This window comes from Heterocephalus glaber, unplaced genomic scaffold, assembly GCF_053883595.1.
Source record: "Heterocephalus glaber isolate CG9 unplaced genomic scaffold, H.glaber_assembly_v1.0 deba00001444, whole genome shotgun sequence".
NCBI classification, from domain to species: Eukaryota; Metazoa; Chordata; class Mammalia; order Rodentia; family Bathyergidae; genus Heterocephalus; species Heterocephalus glaber.
In genome coordinates, this window is record NW_028258297.1 from 32,033,770 (window position 1) to 32,057,279 (window position 23,510).

Genomic DNA, 23,510 nt, shown 5'->3' on the forward strand with positions numbered 1-23,510 from the left:
ACGGAAAGTCAGACTCCAGCTTCAGAAGGGCCATCACGGAGGACAAAGACACTCTCCCCTCCCACACTGTGAGCTGTATGCTTCTCATAATCTGGCCTAAGCTCCCGTGGCTTGGCTGATGTCTGCAGCACAGTTCTGTCCCACACTGAGCCAGGGTGGTCATTTAAAGCCAAATGGCATGATTCCTTACTCATTCTTTTTCTCTTAAAGCCTCCAATTTCTTCACACCTCCACCTTGCAGCCCCTAGTATCACCAGCTTACAGGTGACAGAGAGATCACACCATACTTCTGAGTCTAATTTTCTCCCAAATAAACATAGCACAAATCATTTGCATAGCCACAACCCAGTTACATTTGATTATTCTAAAAGGAAGTTATTCTTTATATAAGATGGTTCTGAGAGACAATGTTTAAACCCAGACAAACATAAGGAATGTTGTGCTTGGAGGTACAAGTCTAAGGTTAATAAAACTCTTGAAGTGATTTGAGTAAGCAAACCTCTTCACCCTCCCCAAATTCCGTGGAAACCCCTCTCAGGTGAGAGCTGTCCTGTTATGATGCATGTACCTCCTGCCACTAAAGCCCAGAGTGCATAGAGATGGAGGCCCACATGAGGGAGCTCAGGGAAAGCCCTTGCCTCGCCCCAGTGTTAAGGGCTCCATGGGGTGCGTGCCCAACTGCCAGCAGTCCTGGCCTCCTGCTGGTGGCACCCAGGGCTTGGCGGCCTCTGGTTACTAGCAGGGGCATGACTGGCTCTGCAGCAGGACCATCTGTTTGGGCTTCCTGGCCTGGCCTAGGCTGCAGGACCACCCTACTCAGGACCTCATCCCAGCCGCCCCAGCTGCAGTGTCTGTGGGACTCAAGGGCAGCCCAGGGCGAGGCAGGGAGGTCAGAGAGACTTCTGTGTTCTGTGCTGTGCTGACGGACCCTCTACAGAGTCTCCCTCTGTCCAGAAGGGGAGATGGCTCTGTGGACACTGCCCACACCCTGCTCCCAGACCACCCAAGCTCCGTGCACCCAACCTCAGACCTGGGTCAGCTTTCGGAGGAGCCAGTGTCTCTCCACCTTCTCAAACTGACCCCAAGCTCCTCCCCGTGAGGAACTGGAATTGAAGTGGAGGCCAGAACTGCTAAGGCCCCCCCCTGGAGCTGCAGCTGCCCAAGGAGCAAGCCTGAGGACAGCACCAGAAGACCACAGCATGCCCGGCCAATGTGCCACGGAGCAGTGGTGATGCAGAGCACCTGCCAGCCTCGGAAGCGGGGGTGATCCCTTGCCTGTCCCTAAGCATCGATTCCCTTCCAGGGCAGTGGGTGGCACCACACCTTGGACAGGTCTGGGGACAGACACAGCCATCTTCCCTGTGCCCCAGAGCCCTGCCACCCGAGCTCTTGCACCAAGGGAGGTCGGAGGACGTGAGCAGACAGCCTGGGACTTCAGTCGAGGCACTGTCTCAACACCCAAGGTTGCCACGAGGTCAAGGGAGGGGCTGAGTATTCGGAAGAGCTTGTCAGAGGCTCTGGAGAAAGGATTTTCCAATCACCAGCAGATCTTCCCTCTCTGCATTTGTTTTATTTCATGCACCTGGGGAGCAAGACGTTCACTTCTGACATCAAAGCACAGAGAACTACTGGAGCCAGGCTGCCAGGGAAGGCAAGATGGGATTAGAGATGAGCCTTCCTGAACCACTCTGGAGCTGCGGCCAGTAAGCACCCCGACAGTCAGGAATGCCAGCAGCTGCCGGAGCACAGGACTAGCGTTGTGGTGCTGAGGTGCAGGGTGCCCCAGAAGGCTATGTGACCCTTCTGAGCTGCTGCTCTGCTAAAAGAACAAGGGAGGACACTGCAAGGGTGAGCAAGGCGACCCCTGCTGCCACCTGTGTTCCTGGAGAGTAAATATCGTAAGGTACTGTGTTGGTGCTCAAACTTCTCAGAAAATGAGCACGGAACAGGACAGGACAAGGATGCCCTGAATCCACACCACAGTTCTCTGGCAGAGCTCAATTACCTGAGAGACTACAGCTCAGCCTCCAAGATAGGGACAGGGACAGAGGCCACGCTCCTGCTTTGGGAAAGGAAGAGCCCCAAGCATGAGGAAGAGACACAGGATGAAAGTGCTTTCATTCTGTTGCTTCCCTTCCACAGACCACAAAAGGGAGGATCTTTCAACAGTGAACCGAGGAGGCAGGGATTTAGCTCAGCGGTGCCGCCGCCTGTGTCGCAAGCACAGGTCCCGAGTTCCATCCCCGGTACCAAAAAAAAAGAAATGAGGGTACTGACAGCTCAAGTTCGGCAAATAATGCTCCCTAATTACACAAGTAGACACTGGGAAAGACTGTGGCTGACAGCCAGGACATCTCTGGCCCCAAGACAGCCACCCACACACCTTTGCAGGAACCCTTTGATGTGGCCGATACATACTTTGTCTTCTCCCTAGGAGTCACAGCCCCACAACCTGATTACTGATACTGCCCTCGGGGAGCTATGCCCGCCCACACGAGGACTCTGGCAGATCTGTCCTCTTTTATGGAGGACATAGGCTGGTTAAGTTCAGGTGTCTCTGCCACAGATGGTCTCAACACAAACCTCAGTGACAACCAAGATTCCTCCCTATTGTGCCAAGCTGTGCCATCTCCCAGTGCCCCTGGAAGGAAGGGAGCCTGGGCTCTGCCCTCTGATATGCAACCCTCACTCTACATTGAAGGTACTCTGCTGAAAACCGCCTGTCTGCAGTGTCAACAGACACACTTGTCCAAAGTCACAGACACATGTGCACCACGCCTTGCTGGACACACGCGTGGCCCAATGTTCCACCTCCCTGCTCTGCTGCAGAGGGTGACACCCAAGCACTCGTGTGGTCTGACCATGTGCCCAGCTCCATCTGAATGCTCTGCCTCTACTGTCCCGTGTAATCTGCCCAACCTAGGGGAGGGGCTGTTTTGTCCTCCTATCTTATACATCAGAGCAAAAGCATGGTGAGCTAAGCAGTGAAGAAGCCCAGGAAATGTGACTCCAAAGTCACGCTCTTACCATCACACTGCTCTGCTGAGACCTCGGTGACCTGCCATGCTCCTTCTCAACAGGCCAGCAAAGGTGTCACTGGACACAGGAAGGCCAGCTACAGTGCGCTGTGCAAAGCAGGCTCTGTGGCAAGGAAGCTGGCAAGACTGCATCCAGTCTAGCACAGCAGTCTCGTGTAAGGCCTCAAGGGCTAGCAGGCGGTATAACCAAGCAGTGCTGGTGACCACAGTGGAAGTGATACAGGGGTGAGGAGGGTGACAGTGCTGACAACGAGGCCAGACTGGCTGAGCTGTGGTGTGGCGGGACCTGTCAGGAGCCTTCCAAAGGGCCATTTGAGGTAGTCGCTCTTCTTTTCCCACTTCACAAATGGGAACTGGAAAGATGGAGAGGTTGAATGTGTTGTCTCTGTTTAGATATGGAGTTGGCAGAGCTGGAATTTTAATACAATTTTCTGTGACTCCCAATTTTGTGATCTTTGTATCTCCTACATATCTCAGAAAAGACCCAAATCTCATTTTCGTGAACATTTTCAACTCCCTTCTGCCTCAGTCTGAGTCAGGAGAGGTGAGAATGACTTGCCAAGGAGTTGGGGGTTCGGTGGGCAAAAGAGCCCAGGCTGGGGGAAGCCAGCAGGGCTATAGGTGGCAGCGGCCTCCGACCAGCAGGAGAGGACAAGTGTGGACAGGGTCCCCACGTGCGGGGTGGAGGCTGTGGTCATCCCCCTGCTTCACCCACTGTGCAGCAGAGTTGTGAAAATGGTAGGCTGTCCTCTACAACAGGAAGCAGGGGACAAAATAAATTGTGTGGAGCTCCCTTTTGCTCCTCTACCTCCAGAATCAGAAGACCATGCACAAAAAATAGTCTTCCGCCATCTGTTTTCTGGAGACTTTCACAAAGGCTATATTGGCAAATGGCCACAGCAATCTTACAGGCAATTGTTAGCCCAATTTGTAGACGGGACTAGAGCTCTCTGGAGTCCAGCTGTTACTGACATGGTGCCCACGGCTGACTGGTAATGGTAAGCAGGGACACGAGCACCATACCCAAAGAGAGTTTTGAGGAAGCACAGAAGCAACTCAAAGCAGTCTAGTTTAGGGAAGGCATGTGCCAGGTTCTGTGGCACAGGAGTGAGCCGGGGTCCCACCCCCAGGACACTCAAGCCAGCTGGACCTACAAGACCAGGCTGGGAAGTAGCCAGAGTACAGAGGAGAACATCGGCCAGCACTTGTCAGAGAAGGCCATGGGCGACTCAGGCCCTGAAGCCAGCTAGACCAGGTTAAAGTTCCTACTTTCCTCATTTAACAGCAGGGGGATTCTCTGGTGCTTGCTTTTTAAACGGGGGATTAACAGTGCCTACCACACAGAGCTGTAGTCAGAATTAAATGAGATTCATGAAAACAAACTTCCTAGCATGGTGCCTAATACACAGCTACAAATGGGAACCATTATTAGTATTTTTATGGCCATGCACCTCGTTTACCCAGTGATAGAGACCAGGCAGAAGAGCTGCACGCCTGGGGCCATCTTGGAAAGACGTAGTGAATCCCTGCTGGGCTGGGCCCCAGGCTGCCCCAGCCCCAGTGCTGGTGGCCAGGTAGCCAGTGCACTGGCTTTCTGCAGCCCTCGAGACCCAGGCAGAGGCAGCACGATCCACCCAGGCGTGCTTTCCTCACTCCCAGCCTCCCAGTCCCCAGCCGCCCACCTCTGGGAGCCAGCTCACTGTCCTGATTTGCAGCGTGCTTTCTTTTTGGCAGGAGTTGCTGCCGTCTGTGCTCTGGATGGTAAAACAAGTTTTCATCAATAAATTAAGATAAGCAGAAAGCCAGCTCAAGACGAGGTGGGCTGAGGCGGGCGGATGGGCAGGTACAAAGTTGCTCTGGGACCCAGAAGGGGCCAGAGCAAATCCAAAGCCAGACTAGGGTTTCCTGGCCCCTCTCACTGGGTTGCAGGTGCCCATTCCACAAGGACTTCTCAGAGAGAGGGTGATTCCAGAAGGCTCCATGCCTCCCTCTGGCCTGTTCTGTCCTCCAGTGGATGGGCCAAGTTCACAGAACAAGTAAAGGCAGGTTCTGGGCAATCCTCTGAGCTGCCATCTCGGTCGGACTCTGTGTTAAACGAGCTACATCACTCCGACACTTGCCTGCCAGATTACTGACACTATAAAGCTGCCTCCAAAAGCACAAACACTGTCCTCATAGTCTGACCCTCCTCCGGTGAACTTCAGGTCTCTGAATGCACCTGCCACACCTCCGCTTTCTCACCCTTTCTCTTGACCCTGAACACTTTCCTCTTCCCCACAGCAATCTCCCCACACCCTCAGCTACAGCTGTGGCTCTCTGCTAGGCTTGCTCACGCCCCTATCCCACTCTGGAGGGGTCCTGCTGTCTGCACCACTCATCCACCAGAGACCAAGATCCCGTCTGTAAGTGCTGATCTTTGCTGGGTGCGTGCTCTGCCTGCAGATGGCTGCACAGGGAGGAGCCCCCTTCAGACCTCTCCATGCACCCCACTAGCATGGAACATAATGCTGGGCGTAGGGCCTTCCTCATTGGGAAAGAGGAACACAAGCAAAGGAGGAAGGGGATTCACAGGGGTGCTTCCTCCCTGGTGCATGGGGTGCGGAGCCTCCTCCACTCCCTGACACCCTGAGCAGCCCACAGCATATGGCAGGAGGAAAGGCCATCTGTCCATCCACCACTATGCCCAAGGAGGTGTGCACCTCACATATGCTTGCGGGTTAACAGACAGGTGAGCCTTCAGGTTAAGCAGCATGAGGGAGCCAGAAGGCACATGGACCAGGTGCTGCCCCCTGTCGGCAGGAGCTGGAGGAGTCTGCCACCTCTGTGGCTCCATTTTCCCACGTGTAAAACAAAGGGTGAGTCAGGGGCAAGGCCCATGCCCAGAATCCCAGCTGCTCAGCAGGCTGAGGCAAGTCTGAGGCCAGCCTGAGCAACTCAGTGAGACCCCGTCTCACAATAAAAAAGTTAAAGGGGGTGTTGCTAGGAACACAGCTCAGTGCAAGGTCCTGGATTCGATCCCAAACACCACTCCCCCAACCCAACAAACAAATAAACCCATAAGGGGTGAAATGAGTAACATTCAAAGTCCTCCAGCCCTAAGAGCCTACAATTTAACTTCCACTGACTCACTCCCTAATTGCAGGAGACAAGTAAAATAGCCGTTTCAGTGCATCGTACAGGTTAGCAAGCTACGTGACCTGTCCATGGAGCTGGGAGGCTGGAACCAGGGCCCCTACTACCAACAGAGCAGCCCCATTGCACTCAGGGAAGGAGCAGGAAGGAAAAGCTGCCCACCAAAGGCCAGGTGGGCCAGCCTCGAGTCACGTGGTATCATTTACCCCCGACCCATTGAGATGACATCACAGCCCAAGCCTCCTGGTTAGGGAAACCAAGGTAAGACATGAGACTTGCTTAGGGTCCCCAGTCAATTCACTACCCTGCCCCAGACAGTGAACCCTGAAATGCACACAAGCACAGCAAGGGAGGATGGCAAGGTTTCAGGCCACAATGACGTTAAATCAAGAGTGTTAAACACACTTCAATCTGGATATGTCAAGATCAATAACTTCCGAGTCTGAGTGCTTCCCACACCTGAAAGGAACAGAGTCAGGTGAGAACTGAGGGAGACTTAGAGGGGATCAGCAGCCCCCAGCAGTCTCTCCCACCTCTCTTCAGCCCATCTCCCTCATAGTGGAAAACCCCGTTCCTAACACCAAGGCCTGCAGAGAGGAAACCATGCCACCTCAAAAAGGGGGAAAGCGGTAAGGATAACCTACCTGTTAAAGTGTGAGCTGGCAGGCGGAGCTGAGGCAAGTTCAATGAACAGAACAGAAACATATTGACAATAGCAAAAAGAAACAATTACCATGCATTTTCATATGGGATCCGAGGAATCAATTTGCTCTTGGTTTTGCTTATTCAACAAAAATGGGAGGGGAAAAAAAACCATAGCTGGGGAGAGATGAGGAGGACACAACAGAATGTAGACGCTTGCACTTTTTGGCTCCACATTTCCCTTAAGCTCTCAAGAGTGTTTTCTGACATGTGGGCTGGCACGGGAGTCAGAAGGAATATGCTGTGAGTGGAAGGACTCAGGTGTTGCTTCCAGGGTACCCACAAAACAGACACCCTTGGACTAACAGAGGTGTGTTTCCATCCACTTGGCAGCTTTGTGTCTCTGGGAGTAGAAATTACTTTTTAAAAAAGAAAGGAAAAATGCAATCTCCAAAATTCCTGGTACCCACTGCTCAAGGGAGCTGGTGTCTGACTTCAAGAAAACTCTAACCTTTGCCAAACTTCCAAGGTAATCCTGAAGATCCTACCCCTTCTGCAGAAGGCATATCATCCAGAACAGAAAGCCACTGTCCAGCAGGCCAGAGGTCAGCTCCACTTCTATGGGAGGGGCGTAACTCTACATCAGCGGGCCTCACAGTCACATGAAGCTCTGTTCTGTCAGTTGTGGGCAGGAGCTAGAAACCCGGACAGGACTCAGGATCTTGCCTACCAGCACCAGGTGCACAGACCCAGGGTGACCTCAGCCCTTCCTTTCCCATCTTGTCAGGAGAAGGTAACCCCACATTCTCAAATAGGTCCCAAAACTGTCTCAAGTCAAAATATGCCCAAAACACAAAATTTCCATGTGCACAGAAACTACTTCCCTCTCATGTGTGAGACCCTCAGAACAGTACCTTCTGCACAGCATCTGTCGTCCTGTACACAAGGGAAGAAGGGGGTGGGGGGGACTAGGAGAGAAGACTAGGCCAAGACCCCAGGGCATGAAGGAAAAGTAGCTCAGCATTCCCTGCTGGGGGAATGGGAAGGGCCAGAAGCCTACCCCGACCTCTGCAGAGTGAGTAAGTGGTCATGCCACCAGCAGACTGGACTGGCATGAAAGGGCACAAGAGCCCAAGGATGACAGAGCTGGAGCCTTCTGCTTTTTCTCACTATATTAGAGATCGACAGTAGGGTCACTGGATGCTTGAGGGGAGGAGTCTCCTGACTTCTCAAACCACGTGGGGATTGACAGGGTGAGGAGAAGCACCCAGGTTTCAGTGTTGCTTGCCTGGGACCCCCCCCCCCGCATCCACTAACCCCCTTATTCACAAAGCCAGGTCCTCCCCAGGGAGAAGCAGCTGCTTTCTTCATTAACCCCAGACCTGTCCCAGATAGCCCTCCCCATACAACAGCCTCGTCAGTAGAGTCCACCATGTGCTTCAGGAGCCAGTCCTCCCTTAGATGGTTTTTATCAAAGTCCACTGTGTTTTAGGCCAGGCCAAATGATCACAATTTGGGGGATTTTCTGCAGACACCATGAAAGAGTTAACCTGGTCTCCAAAGTCAAGATTAGGGGCACCGCTGGGGAGCTTATCTGACCTCCTGAAAGGCTTAGCACCCAGCTCAAGAAATGCCAATCAGCAAGCCAGGCTGAATTTAACCTCGGCCATCCCCCTAACCCTAGCCAGGGCACTCCCAAAATCGACAATTATGCTAGAAGCAGTGCTCACTGCAGCCATCATCAGCTATTTATAAGCTGCCTGCCTTCTGGGAGGAACCAGACACCTCCCATCACAGTGTCCTGCCAAGTGCCAGGCTTGCGGCTATGGCCTCAGGGATCCACCATGCAGGCTACTCAGGAGCAGAGGTGCTTTTCCCGAGACCCAGGGGGCCTTGCCTTGTCACCTCAAATGCACAGAGGCCACGTTCAACACAGCCTCTCCTCTCCCAGGAGATTCCTAGGGAGACTAGGTCTGCTCTCAGATTCAGTGTGGTTCCTGCAGCTTTTGTACCAACTCAGTGCTGGGTGTCTCCACCCTAGTCCAGCCACTGCTCCCTCTGAGCTCCTTCTCCTCCTTTTCTCATCTCCCTGCTCTGACAACGCAACACAACTAAAGAAGTGCAGAAGAACATTTACGTACATGACTACAGGTCTAGTTGCGGGTACAGGAGGTGCCCTAGCTTCTGAAAAAGAGGTAGGTGAGCAGCTAGCACCCATGCCCACAAAGGCATAGAGGGCAGGAGACAGACTGCTCCTCAACTCGAGGAAACAGAGGTGCCTGTCCTGATGCTGGTGCCTCTCACACCAGAGACACAAAGGGCGGCTCAGGTTCATTCCCACACAATCTGGGTGTGACTCCTACAGCTCCTTACTCTCCCCTGGAGACCAGCAAGACTTCTAAGAACTCAACACCGCCCTCCCTCCGGTGTGGGTTTACTGGCCTGCACAAGACCTCACCTATCTTGTCTACAGATGCTCATCTTATTCTCAGGGCAGCCTAAAGAAAAGGGCATTATGGCTTCTGGGTTACCATTCTAGACACCCCAAGAATTCTGTTCTAAAAACTAGTCCCCCTTCTGCCACTAGAGAGAGAGAGAGAGAGAGAGAGAGAGAGAGAGACAGGCAGACAGGCAGGCAGACAGAGTGCACTGGCACTTCTAAGAAACTAGCACCCAGCAGCCCAGGCGCTGTCCTCCCTTCACTGCTCACAAGGACCACATTCTTTGGGATGGCACAGCGACAGTATCACAAATATGGTGGTGAAGGGCTGAGGGAGGAGAAGGTACTAGAGAAATGTTTAATAACAGAGCTAGGTTATCTCCTTTCTCCTTTCTCGGCTGCTCGCCTAATGGTTGCTCGCACTACTATGTGGCTATGGGCTTGGTGAGTCAGCTGCTGGGAGACCAAACCCAGGTCAGCACAGGGGCCGAGTCTCCTCAGGCCACCTCTGCCCAGTCAATACGCCAGTCAGATGGGGCCCATGCACAGTGCACTCAGGCGCGCCTAACTGCCTCTATAAAAAGCCAGGCCAGTGGGCCACAGCCAGCCCCAAGCCCCAAGGTTGACTGTCCCATCCACAGGCTTTGCTCCTCACTGCCTCTCCTAACTGTAGACTGCTATTTCAGGCTCTGGGGGACAGAGGGGAGCCGATGGCCATAACAGGAAGCCCACGGGGTGGACAGGCAGGCGTCAGAGCAGTTCTGGTGACAGAGCAGCTGCCACCCTTGGTCCAGCCTCTCCCCTCTGTCCCCTGGAAACCAATAAAAACAGTTTGCTCAACAGTCAACACAGTGTACAAGCACTGTGTGCAACGTGGCTGTAAATGCAGAGAGAAACCTCCATGAGAAACTACGTGGTCCTACTTGTCATCCCTAGTGTGTCACTGTGGGCACAGATGGACAGGACAGGGAGAAGGCAGCCCATCAGCAGGGCTTCAGCAACTCAGTTTACTGCCACGCATTCTCCACAGGGTCAAAGGGGTTGACCTGCAGCATGCCCTTCCTTCAGTGTCATCACAAAGCTAAAGGAAGTTAGCATACAAGATGCACTAAAACTGCACTGGCGTCCAATGAACACAGTGCCACAGGTGCTGGACACTGACAGATCAGGCACTGCCATCAGCAGCAGCAGCAGCACAGACAACAGAAAGCCCGGCTGTCATTCATTTTGGCCGTCTTTTGCAGAGACACGAGTTGGGTATGCAACCTGGACTTTGGGGACCAGGCTGATGCAGCAGCTGTGCAGGCACCATGCTGTTCTCCGCTCACCTGTGGGCCTTTCCCTCACTGCTCTGCACCTCTGCAATAAGAATGCCCCTCTGTGTCAGGGAGCACAAAGGGCAGGGTGGTGGCCAGGAAGAGGGCATCTCAACACTGGAAAGGGGTAGAAAGGAAGCTGGGACCCAAGGGCGGCCCATACCCAGTCAAAAAGAAGCGAGGCAATGCCTAACAGAGGGGCGGGCCCCAGCTAACACCCCCACATTGACAGAACTAGACCTGTGCTCAAGGTACCCAGCTGGAGCTACAATGTGTTGTTCCACTTAACCTCACACCTGTCCTAGGAGGTAGGCACTGTTACCCAAACCAATAGGGCCAGCATTCGTTCTCAGCTCTGGACTCCATCTTCCAGATCCCTCCATTCCCCTGCTAGGCATCAGAATCCACAGAGCTGTCTCCACATGTCTGGGTCTGCAATGGCATGCTTGGCCAGGAGGCGCTCCATTGGGCCAGGCCACTGAAACAGAAACACTCTTAGCTCTGACATCCTGCCCCCTCCATTGTTGTCAGCATCCCACTAGGGTCCTGGGGGGAGTGACAAGATCCCTATCCCCTACTATTCTGGGGAACTTTTTTTTTTTTGGTACCGGGGATCAAACTTGGGACCTTGCGCTTTCAAAGCAGGCAGCGGAACCACTGAGCTAAATCCCCGGCCCAGTTCTGGGGAACTTTAATGAAGAGCTCAGTTCCTCTGTGAGCCCATGCTGGGCTCCAGCTTGGGCACTGTCGCAGGAAAGCAGCCTGGAGCAGGCACCCGTCCTCCTGCCAGCACCTCCCTGCAGGCTCACAGCCACCTGTGGTGGGGTGTGTGTTCATGATCCCTGTTTACTCCAATTAAAGAACTTGTACAAGTGAGAAGCTTGGCAGGCCAGGGCTGGAGTCTAAACTTTAATCACCAGGTTACATTGCATCCTTCATGAGCCACCCTTGTTACTTTGTCCACTGAGCCCTCAGGCTCTGCATCCAACAGAAGCAAAGGAATGCCTAACAGCATAATCTTTCATGCCTTTTTCTTGCCATCTTTTTATTTGGTGTCCTTAGGGACTGAAGCCTGCTTAGAGTAGGCTCTATAGCAAGTGAATTACACCCTGAGGCCAGGGAGCACCTTGGAGAGGCCACCAGGCAAGTGTGAGGCTTTCTTTTCCCCGCACAGCTGAACACACTCACGGCAATCATTGGAGGAACAGAACAGAGGGGCGCTCCAAGCACCAGCTCAGGACATGCCATGTAACTGTTAATCCTGCTTCCAGATTGCCCTGAGTCACAGCCCCTACACCCAAGATAGGTGTCCCTGGCAAGCCCACTGCACCCCTCGAAGAAAAGGTCCTTGGCTTGGTCGGAAGGCACCTTACTCTGCTCCCTTCACTTTAAAATAGGCCAAAAGGATGCCTGCCAAGATTCAGTGCTCTTGGCAAAGAGTATGATTATATTTCTGGCTACGGTGAAGGCTTGACCAGGGAAGGCATCCCAAACCAACAGCTGACTCCTGCTGTGATGACAAGAGGATCCTGGGAGTTGGCCCGGGCCCAGCCAGTGCCCTGCTGTATATAGTAGGAGGGGGCTCTGGCCCCACCGCAGGGCTCTGGGAACATAAGGCTGGCTATATAAGGGGCTGGGGCTGGGGGGAGTCCAGGGGGCTGGGGTTTCTTCTGGGCTCGGCCAGAGAGAGAGCTCTCCTGCAGGCATGTGCACACACCTGCTTGGGTGAGCATTCCTGCATTCCATTCCCTGCCTGGAATGGGCTGCCCCCTCTCATGGCCATCACAATACCCTCCCAGCACTATGCTGGGCTCACCTGCTGCAGAGGCCCAGCCAGGGACTCTGCTTGCCTCTGGTGGCACCAGCAGCTGAGCTCGGGGAAGTGTAGCACCCACAAGGAGCTGGTTCATAAACAGAAGGGGCTGGACTGAGACGTCTGGGGCACATGGCAAGGAGGCTATGGGCAGGTTTCAAGTGCAGGAAGTATCGGTATAATTTATAGTGGCTGTGTTCATCCCATGAGGCCCTGGAGGGCATAAAAGGGCCAAACGGTAAAGCCTACAAGGTAAAAAGCATCCCGCAGCCTCACGCACCCTATGACCACAGCTGAAGGTTGTGTTGGCTGTGAGGAGATGGAGGGACGCCTGGGGCCCTCTGCTGGGTGCTCTGCTCTGGGTAGTGGTTGTCACAGAGCTGTGTGGCCCAGCCACTATCCAACTGGTGCTTCCAAGTCCTACCACACACTCCCAGACCAGGCCCTTCCTATGTTCGCTCTGCCATCCACTCTGTACCTGAGCATGGTGCTGACTGGCTACCTGGTCCTCCAGGGTGGACGGCTGGTGCTCAGAGCCAGCACTGGGAGGCCCCAGGCAGCCAGAGGCACTGAGAACCTGCCATCTTGTGTCCCTCTGTCCCTAAAACTAAAGTTGTCCTTTGCAGCAGAAGGACCTGCTCCCACACAGACCCCTAGATGCTGAAAGGTAAACAGTGGTTTCCTCTGGGGCACGGTATTGTGAATGATTTCGATTTATGTTATTTTTGTACCTCTCTGTTCTTTCCAATACTCTCAATGACTACATATTAGTTTGTAATAAAAATAAACTTTAAAAAGAAAAGAACCAATCCCTCCCTCCTGGCCCAGCACACCTATCATTTTTCAAGATCAGCCTTTCAGACCCCTCTACCCAGGGCACCAAGTCTCCCTAACCACCTTCAAAAACATCCTTTCATCCTTCCAATGCCCTACACCTCCAGGTGACCTCAGACAGGAGGAGACCAACAATCACAGAACCCTTCCAATCTCTGACCTGAGATGAGATGGAATAAGACAGTGCTTCCCACTGAGGTGACTCCCAAAGCATGGGAGGAAGGCAGAAGAGAAAGATGCAGGAGAACAGAAGGGGGCCAGGAGAAGGTAAGAGAGGGCACAGAACCAAGATCGGGGCCACATGGCCTACTGTCGCCCTCCGTCTCACTGCAGTCCCTCTCAGGGCCCAAGGCCCTTCGCAAGGGCAGATTGGTGTGCCCATCACAGCCATTAACGGGCCTGGCAGCCTCTGGTAGGCACAGGAATGGGAGCACTGAACCCTGCATACCTCCAGTGCTCCGTCATAACACCAGGAAAGGGCTCTGGTCATGCACATGGCACCTGAGCCAGCCAGCCTGGGGGAGGTGACAGCTGAGGCTGCTGAGAAGCTGACCTCAGCATGGGCAGGCTGGGCCTGGGTATGGGCACCAAGACAGGGCTTCTCATGACTTCTCTGCAGAGGGGACATTTTCTTGTGTGTGCCCATGATAGCAGACCTAGGGGAAGGAAGACAGGGAAAAAGCTAGATATGACGGTGACTTCTAAAATGCCATGACCTCCATTCTGGAAAGATGGGCTGCTAGGGAATTGGATCAAAGTTTATAAAACCATGAAGGCCAATGCCAATGTTGATGTAGACCTATCTAACAGACCCTGGAACAGAACCTCGGGCATCACTTGAAGCCAGAGAGAAGCACCTGGTACAAGCAAAGGCAGTTTGGCTTTACAGTGGTCAAAAGACAAGGGTGCAACCATGGAGGTGGCACAGGATGAAAACATGCCTGGGATTGAGGAGACACAGGTATATCTGGGGCGAGAGCACCTCAGTGGGCCCTGGGGAGCTGACAGAGGCTGGCCTGTGCCTGACCTTCACAGATGGCCGTGTGCACGATGTGCTGCTATCAGCACCATGGACAGGCTGTGAATCTAGCACAGGTGGTCCTCATCATGCATCCAAAGACATTTTAATTTCTCTAAAATGAAGTCCTTATTTAAAATGAAGCTACCTAGGCTGGGGCTGTAGCTCAAGGGTAGAAAGTGTGCTTGCCTTGCATGCATGTGGCCCTGGGCTCCATCCCAAGCGTTATAAAACCAAAATAAAACCAAATTATTTCAACTAGCTCTGAGACCACATGCATGGTGGCAGGACAAGGAGCAGTTACCAGCACTCACCCCTCGACAGTGTGAGGTGATCATGCAGAGTCCAGAGCCAGATATCCAGAGCTCAAGTCTAGCTCCATCATCTGCTTGAAGGCGTCCAGAAAATCAGGTAACCTCTGAGAATGTTTCCACACTCATGAAATGAAGATAAAAATGTCACTCTTAGGGCCAGGGATTTTGCTCAGTGGTTTTGGCGCCTGCCTCGCAAGAGCATGGTCCCAAGTTCGATCCCCGGTACAAAAAAAAAAAAGTCACTCTTAGAGGAACAATCTGACTATGAGGCCAAATAACATATGTGACCCCCTGGATAGCATGTGTCAGGAGGTGCTTGGCAAATAGTTGCTAACCACAGTCCCTATTTACCTGGTGGATAAATCAGATGTGGACTTTTCTTTTTTTTTAAGGTGCAAGCAAATTTATTTAAAAGATACTAAAGTAAGAAGTAAAGCTCCTGCTCTGGATTGATAACCACGAGTGCTCTTTCTTTGTCTAAGGGTTTTAAAGGGATTTAGAAGGGAGCTTGAGCCGTTGTGTAAGCCATATAATCTCGCCTTAGAAGACTACTTATTTTTTAGCAATCTATGCAGTGTTCAGTGTCCATGCAAGACCTATGGGCCAATGGGCTGTCTAGTCATGCTCTGGGGAGCCCCCAGCTAGTGGGACAGCTGTCACATGTTTTGTAAGGTCCTTGGAGGGTCATGACTCAGCAGACTCCATTTTGGGGCCACTGTCCTTAATAGAACCTGTGCTCAAGAACCCTAACTCTTGTCTCACTAATTCCTATTACATAGTAGGGCATTCAAGTCCAGAGAGGTCCAAGGACAACCACAGAACACAGCAGATTCAATACAGCCCAAGGCAGCAAGAAAATTATATGCTGGGACTAGAAGTCTTTGGGCTCAAGATGACTGCTGGCCCTGATATTAGTAGACAGCTCTTGGTGAATGCTGACTCAATTCATCCTTCCACCACACAGACACATTTGACTGAGATCCAATTTCTAGTAAAGACAGGGTAGGGAGAGCAGAAGACTGCCCATCTCTGTTCAGTATAAAGTACCACACCTGCCATGTCTTGAGAGGCCCATCTATATAACCCACCAGTCCTAACTCCACTCACACTCACCTAGCACAGGATCCTGGGCTTTGAGGCTCTGCTTCTAGGCAATGGAAAGGACTAACGTACTGGCTCCAGAGGAAGGGTTAGTTTTTCTACCTATATCTCAAGCTCATAACACAGATGTTGAAGAGCTAGGGGTTCATTTGTGAGGCCCTGGGTACAATCCCCAGCACTACTCCCCTACCCCCTGCAAAAAAAAAAAAAAAAGTTGGGAGAGGGCATCTTAGGCAACCAACACTCAACTATGTGTGGTAGGCAGACAAGAAACATGAGTTTGCCAGGCGTGGTGGTGCAGGAGGATTGCTACAAGCTCAAGGCCAGCCTGGGTTACACAGCGAGTCCAAGGCCAGCTTGAACAACATAGTGAGACCCTGTCTCAGAAAAGAAAAAAAGAAAGAAACATGAGTTCTACTTAACCCAAGAAAAAAGAAAACAGGAAAAAAGGTGCCATGATCACAGCAATAACTCCTTGGTGGTAGGCAATGCTTCCTCTGGAACCAGAATGGCAATAAATGAGCCAAATTTCATAGGACTATCTCCAACCTCACCAGTAGAGGAGTTTATAGGAATGGTCAGCTCCAGCCACATTCTCCAGGGAAAGACTGAAAAAAGCTCTCCCCACAGAGAGCTTGAGGTCCCAGCTCAAGATCTTGGAAATGTGGCAGCTACAGGTCAACAAGGCTCTGTTAGCGAAATCTGAAACTCTTCAAGGAGGGTTTCCCAGTCAGGTGGATGAATCCAGCTCAAATATGTTTCCAGGTACAGGGGGAGAGACCTGGAGATCAAGAAGGGCGTGCCAGGTAGCTTCTTCCTGTGGCAGCTGAGTTTGGGTCTTCAGCCTCCAGCAGACAGCATTGGCCTCATCCTTCCGATTCAGATTCCTCAGAGTCTGAAGCAGGTGAAACAAAGCATGTCTGTGTCCTGGGCACACCTTCACACTGAGGAGGAAGTCCTGTAGGGCTCTGGTATCTTGCCCACTGGCTACCCATTCCAGTCCATGCCTGATCAGAGCGGCTGCCCAAAGGAAGATGTTTCAGTGCCACATCTGACCTATACCCCTGCTCACAGCTGGAAGCTCCTGGTCAGGCATGGCCCTGAAGAGCAGCTCAAGGCAACGGCTAAATTCACTGACTGCCTCTTTCTGGGCCCTCAGTTGAACCCAGGCCTGGCCCTGAAGCAGGTGGGCAGTGTGGCAGTTCCTTGGTTCCTTTACTGACATCTTCCCACAACCAGGACATCTTAGGAAGCAGAGATGATGTGCAGCTGAGCAGCTCCTCATAAAGCATCCTGGGCTCTGCCTGCCTTGATTAGCGCTACTGCTGCCTCCAAGAACACCTCCAGCTTACAGGGCCCTGGAGGACATTGGGGTGGGGAGAATCTTGGCTCTGAGCCATCCAACAACAGGGCCAAAAGGTCCATGTAATGCTCTGCAGCATCTTTTGCCCTGCAGAGTCATAGCCTATCAGCTTTACCTTAGGCCCCGTCAGGACCCTCCAAGGGTTCCAGGGATAATGTTCTCTTTTAGCTAATGGATACTAAGGGTCCTCCCCGTCTGTAGACATCAGCTTGCTAGCAGGTGCTTGACCTGGCTCTGTGTGCCACAGTGAAGGGGAGAGGCCGGGTCAGGTCGTGGGAGTAGCAGTTCTACTTCAATGAGAATCTGGGGAGCTTCAGATTTATGAGTGATACTCAAGGCCTCAACCAGCAGCTCCAGACTCCAGCTCTGCTCTTGTGTTCCCCAGTTGCCAATATAATCTGGAAGCCTCCAGAAGGGGAAGGCCCAAGGCTGACCCCTTTTTTAGGGCTGCAATCAAGTAGAGCAGCGCTCTCTGTGGATTTCCCTTGGTGGAAAGCATATGCTGTCAAAAGTACATCTCTCAAACCCCTGGGCACCCTGCAGGATTAATGGGGCAACTGATTCCTCAGCTAGAGGGCTCCAAGTTTTTAGAAGCAGCAACAGATCCTCAGAGGCCCTGTTCCTGCAGACTGGAGGACCCCGCTGAGCCCCTCCAGTAGGTCCTGAGTCAACTGCTATTGTCTTAGACCACACTCCTGAGCCACCAGTTCCTTGGCCCATCGAACAAGTCGATCAATCATTCCTTTCCCTCCACAGGTCCAGGCAGCTGGCACGTGGAGTGGAGCCGCACAGAAGGGTCCAAAGGGACATGGTGGCCGATGCGAAACCCTGCTCCCCTGGGGCACCAACCTGGCTGATCCACCCTTTCCAAAATTAATCCAGCACCACTTGCCTCTGGTGGGTCAGGACTGCAAAACTCGGCTAAGGTTGGTCCACTACCAGTCAGTTCAGCAGGAAACTGGGGAAAGAACCCAAACTGCCCAGAGATGGAGTGGCGTGTCTTAGTGGCAGAATCATGTGGCTCAGCGTTTAGCTAGCTGGGTCCTCTCAGAGCCCAGTTTTAGGGAAGGTGGTCCAGAACCATTCTTTGAGGCACCAGCATGGGAGGCTCAGCCCTTCCTCAAAGCCACATCCCCCAGCCGCTCTGTTTCCAGATGTGGACTTTTCCCTCAGAACATCAGGCACACACACATGACCAAGGCATGAGCAGAGTTAGGGATGGCAGGTTGGTAGTAAAACACCAAGAGGAGCTGAGAGGTTTCTGCCTGGGGAGCTAGGAAGAAGGGGATTTCCAGTGGAAGCTTTAAAAGGGGGCAGGCCTATAACACACACAGATAATTGGTCTAGAAGGAATTATGGGTAGGAAGAAAAGCATGCAGAAAGGAAGAGGGACAGGAAATGACATGTACACTTCCTGTGGGCCACCCTGAGTGCTCTGTGAGACAGGCTGGAATAAAGAACAGTGAGGGCTCATCTGATTGGTCCTCAGGGTGCCTGGGCTTACTGTAGAATGAGTGCAGGCCAGAGGCCCAGGTGACACTGATGAAGGAGCATAAACTCTGCTGGCTTCTTCAGACAGTGGTGGCACCTTGTGTGGGAGCAGAGGGTACTGTTAACAAGACTGAGGTCCTGGAAAGTAGAACCTGGTAGCTGCACGGCAAGTGGACTGAAAGCAACTGGGGACAGTGAAATCGCTGTCAGGCCATGGGGCCTGACTCAGGAAATGGTAGTGAAGATGGACTGGTGGGACCTAAAGGGAGCAGCAGGCAAAGGTTCCCAGTCTGAAAGGTGAGAAAGTCAAACATGTGACAGGACAAAGGAGGGCTTGTGATGCAAGGACCAGTGGAAGAATGCAGGTGGAGTTGAGGGACTAAAGGGTGGGTGTGGCAGAAGTAGGTGAGGGAGGGCCCTTTCATAGCTCAGCTGTGAACTGTGCAGCATCTAAGTCAAATCCTTTGGGAGTGGGGGTGCAACCAAACTGTGGCTTGATAATTTTGTGCCTCAGTTTATCATCCAAACCTAAATGAATTATTCCACCACACAGGCCCATTGTAAAAATGCTCGCTAGGGCCAGGGATTTAGCTCAGTGGTGCAGCCTCCTGCCTTGCAAGCGCAAGGTCCCAAGTTCGATCCCCGTACCAAAAAAAAAAAAAAAGCTTGGAAAACTGCAAGAGCACTTTATAAATGTAAGGTATTATTATCAGAGTACAGAGCTGGATCCAGAAGCTGGACAGGCTGGACAAGGACAGAGAGAGGAGTGTGCAGGAAGGGTTAGGGGCATGAGCTGCAGAATGCTAGGCCCAGGGCACTGTATCTCACAAGTCAAGGAGCAAGCAGTATCTTCAGGGGCCACAGCGCCAGCTATGTGCCATTGTCTTCAGCAGCCTTCATGTACCAGAGCTGCCAGCCTCCACCAGGACCACATGACATCTGTCCACACTGAATATCCCTTCCAGATCCATCTGGGAAAGGTGAAATAAGTGCAGTGTGGGTCAGGCAGTGAGACCAGCACCTTGACGGAAGTCTGGAAGGTAACGAGGGGTGTGAGTATCCAGTGTCCATGAGGGTGAGCTCATTAAAATCCCCCGGGAGATAGTCATCACCATGAAAGAGACAATGGGGGAGCCATTAGCTCCTGATTAAAATGAAGTGGCTGTTGCTCTAACCCAGAGAAGTGGAGCACATCTGTGGGAGAGGGCAGGTAGACAGGCAGTCTGTCATCTGATTAAGATGCTGTCTCCCATCCATCACGCTCCACACCCTTCGACACTTTCTGCCAGCATGTGTGCAGATAGTATGCTCTGCTCTGTGCTGGCAACAGAAGCCAACCACAGGGGACTGGCTGGGGGCATCATGCTGGATAGCAGAGGAGCTTCTCCTAGGTGCACTTTGTGAGTCTGGGAGCCCAGTAGGAAACAAATAGCAGAGAGTAAAGTCCATGGGGGGCTCGCCAAGCACATCCTACACTGTGGCCTGGCACTGGGGGTTGGCTTGATGGACACAAGCCTGTTCCCCAAACCAGTGGCCACTGGAGAAGATGACAATGGGCATGGAGTGTGATGACTCACAGGCTGCTAAGAGGGTGCTCCAGGAGGATCCTCTGCAGACTGGAAACCCCATTTCTCTTTCCCTTGCCATTTGGCCCTAGAGAGCCTTTGTAACCCTGCCTGACTCTCTTGGGAACCCTGAGAGTCAGAAGCAGCAAGAACCAGCAAGAGCCTTCAGGCCCACCTCCTGCCCCACGCTGGACTGGACTGCAGCACCACAGGTCGTGAGTGGGTGACGCTCTTTCCTTTGGGGGCAGGTAGGCAACATCTATCGAGTGTTACCAGCAGTAACTGATCTCTGACCTTTCCTTTTAAATTCCAAGGGTCATTTTGAAATCAATTTTGCTACAACCCTGACTGCACAGGGCCCAAGACAAGCTCACAGTCATTCCCAAGATGGTTTCTCAATAAACTCAATGACCTTTTTTTTGTTGCTAAATTAAAAAAAAAATTTATTATTACAGTTTTGCAGTAATGTTACCTTCACGGTAGGGAGTAGGCATGTGTACTTAATGTACCTTAATTTTTTATTCCCCTTGCCCTGTCCTCCTTCCCCACTCCCTCAATTGCTAGATGCTCTTCCCATTTGCAAAATATCTAAAAGACCCAATTAACAACAATGAGCACCTAAAATGAATAAACACTTCTCAGAAGTAGTGGTATGAATGGCCAATAATACATACATGAAAAATCCTCAACATCACTTGACATTACAGAAATGCAAATTAAAACCACACTGAGATACCATCTTATTCCAGAAAGAATGACTATTATCAAAAATGCAAACAGTAACAAAGGCTGGCAAGGCCGGGGGTGGGGCACCCTTCCACACTGTTGGTGGGAGTGTAAACAACCACAGTGGAAATCAGTACAGAGGTTCCTGGACACAGAACCTTTGACATAGTGAAGGTTCAGGAAAGACCTTCCATGCACTGACCACAGCCAAGCTCCTCTTCTCTGCCCTGGACAAACTGCTCTGTTTCGACCACCCACCCACCACAGTTTTCCGAGTGCTCACCCTCTTGGGAACCATGAACATCCTCCAGAATTCCTGTCTGGGAGCTGCTCCACTTCACTCAAGAGACCACTCACTTCCCACAGAAGGGAAGTGCCCTCGAGAAGCAAATGAGTGCTCCCTGCAGGTCTTCCCACCTGGCTCAGGATGGGTTCTCTGAGCCACCTGGATGGTGAGTGGCAGCAAGGCCAGGTGATACTTGGAGAGGAGAGCTGGGGAAGATGCCAGATTGTTTTGAACAGCTACCAACTCCAGTTTTGCTCTTCCCTACCCCAAATGTGGTTATTACTAGGCCCAGGTATGGGATGGCCTTGGTCAGGAAGGATGTTGGCACGCTGACCCAGAGAACATGGTCTGGGCTACAGTTCCCTGGCTCTAACAGGGAATGGGCACCGAATCCCATATTTTTCAAGTGGCGATTCTGCCCGATGTCCATCTGCCTGCTTCCCTCTGCACTGCAGGGATGCATCCTCATGGGTACACAGTGTTAGAGCCCCTCTGCCAGGAGCAGCTACAGTCCTGAGCTCAGCAAGGCTGCCACAAGCTGGAGAGGCAGTGGAAGGCTTTATCATCAGAAGGCAGTGGGAAGGCAGTCCTAGTACTCCACATACTTCTGAGAACAAAGACTCCAGGGCACAAAACAGACCTCTACCAACTGCAAAATGCAGAAAAGCTGCAGGATGGATCCTGGCTCAGCTCTGCCTGCCATACCTAGGTGCTGTGAGCAGAGGCTGGCAGGGGTTGACAGATGCAGCTCAGGTCTGCACCATGTGGTGGCTTGAGTCCTCTAACCTAATGCAGGTGGCAGGGTGGAGAGGACGGGGCCAGCAGTCCTTTCCCTACACAGTCTACAGGAGGCTGGGGCCCAGAGATGTGTCCAAGTCACATGGTGAATCAAGGGCAAACCCTGCCCCTACCTTACTCCTTCCACTCCAGCACATCGAGTGCCATTCAATGTGTGTCCCTCTTTGGCAGCCTACAAGAGGCTGGAGAAAAAGAAACTGGGAAACATTTCTCTCCTATTGCAGGACTCAGTTTCCCCTTTCTGCCTACAGGGTGGAAGCCTGGGAGCAGTCCCGAGGACATCCTTCTCACACCCCTAGGCACCTTCCTTGGCAGAGATCTATGAGCAGGAAATGAAATGTGCCTTGGTCCAGGCATCACCTTGCTTGCCCCAGGATGGTCTGATCAGAGCAATGTTGAGGTCCAGAGCCATGTGCTGCTAGCAGGAAGCAGAGGAACAGCACCTGCTGTTGCTGGAAGGCTGCCTGGTAGCATCCAGGGTCTAGGGGTCTGTTTTCCTCCCTTCTTCCCAGGAACTCGAAACAGCCAGACAAGATGGGCTGCAGCACACAGACTTGTGGAAAGACTAGAGTGCCCAGAGCTGAACAGCTAAGGCTCAGAGGGAGGCATGTGTGGTAGCAGTAGGCAGCATGGCACTGGATGCAGCAGATGAAGCTGAGCCAACTGTCCTCAGGAGGAGCAGGGCCTGGCAGGGAGGTCCTCAAGGCTCCGTGCCTGGCAGTGGAGTGCAAACCCAGTGACCACATACCCTCCCTTCTCTGCTGTCAACTCCAGCAATCTGGCTCCTGCTAGCCCTTTCTCCCCCATTACCCAGGCTCTCACACCCATGACTAAAGGACCATCAGCCACATGGTCCCCTCTGGGGATGGCGGGGGCTCACCATCTGGCAGGACCTGCTGCCACTGATGCTTGCTGTCTGCCTGCATGCAGGGTCCAGCAGGGGATAGGGGACCTGAGAGGTTATTCTCCTGAAGCAGACCCCAAGGCCAGTCCTCAGGGGGGCCCCATGCTGCCAGCTGTCTCTTGCCTCATCCACATACCTCATGCCATTTGGGGAGAGATGTAGTCCAGCCCCAGGATTGTGGCTTCAGAGAACAAGGACCTGGTAGCCTTCTAGTTGGGGCCTCCACCCCCTTGCCACTCAAGACATGTACATGCCTGGAGGAATGAGAGGCCCAGGTCACTCATCCATTGAGGACCAGGGTCAGTGTAGCTGAGTCTCTCAGGGAGGGAACAAGAGTCTGGGTTAAAAAGATGGAGTCCCAGGCAAGGCCATCTTTCCAGCTCTAAGCAGACCTCTGATGTTGAAAGCAGCATCATGTGAGCACCCTCACTTTGCCATACACCGTTTGGGCCAAGTGCCCCACACAGCTGCAGCAAAAGTTCACAATCAGTGAGCAGTGCACCAGCAAGCAAGCTCAAGGGCAGCCTAGTCCCAGAGCCCAGGCACCAGAGGTTGCAGCTAAAGGTAAAGGCCTGTCCAGGACACCTTTGGTTTCCACGAGGGCAGGACTAGAGGGTACATGGGGGCAGAGAATCCCCATGATGCTGGCAGGGGCCACACAACCCAGAATGCTTCTCAGGCCTTGAGCTCAGTCACTCTACCCATAGACTTGGTTCAAGGACCACCTGC

At 52.6% G+C, this 23,510-nt stretch overlaps 1 protein-coding gene and 2 pseudogenes across 10 annotated transcripts in view; all 3 read right to left on the reverse strand.

The window, feature by feature from the left end:
• Tspan9 (tetraspanin 9) overlaps positions 1–23,510 on the reverse strand; it is a 183,127-nt gene that overhangs the window by 12,133 nt on the left and 147,484 nt on the right. The window lies entirely within an intron of this gene.
• Positions 10,945–17,073, reverse strand: LOC147827556 (Fanconi anemia group G protein pseudogene; annotated as a pseudogene).
• On the reverse strand, positions 10,945–20,326 carry LOC147827557 (Fanconi anemia group G protein pseudogene; annotated as a pseudogene).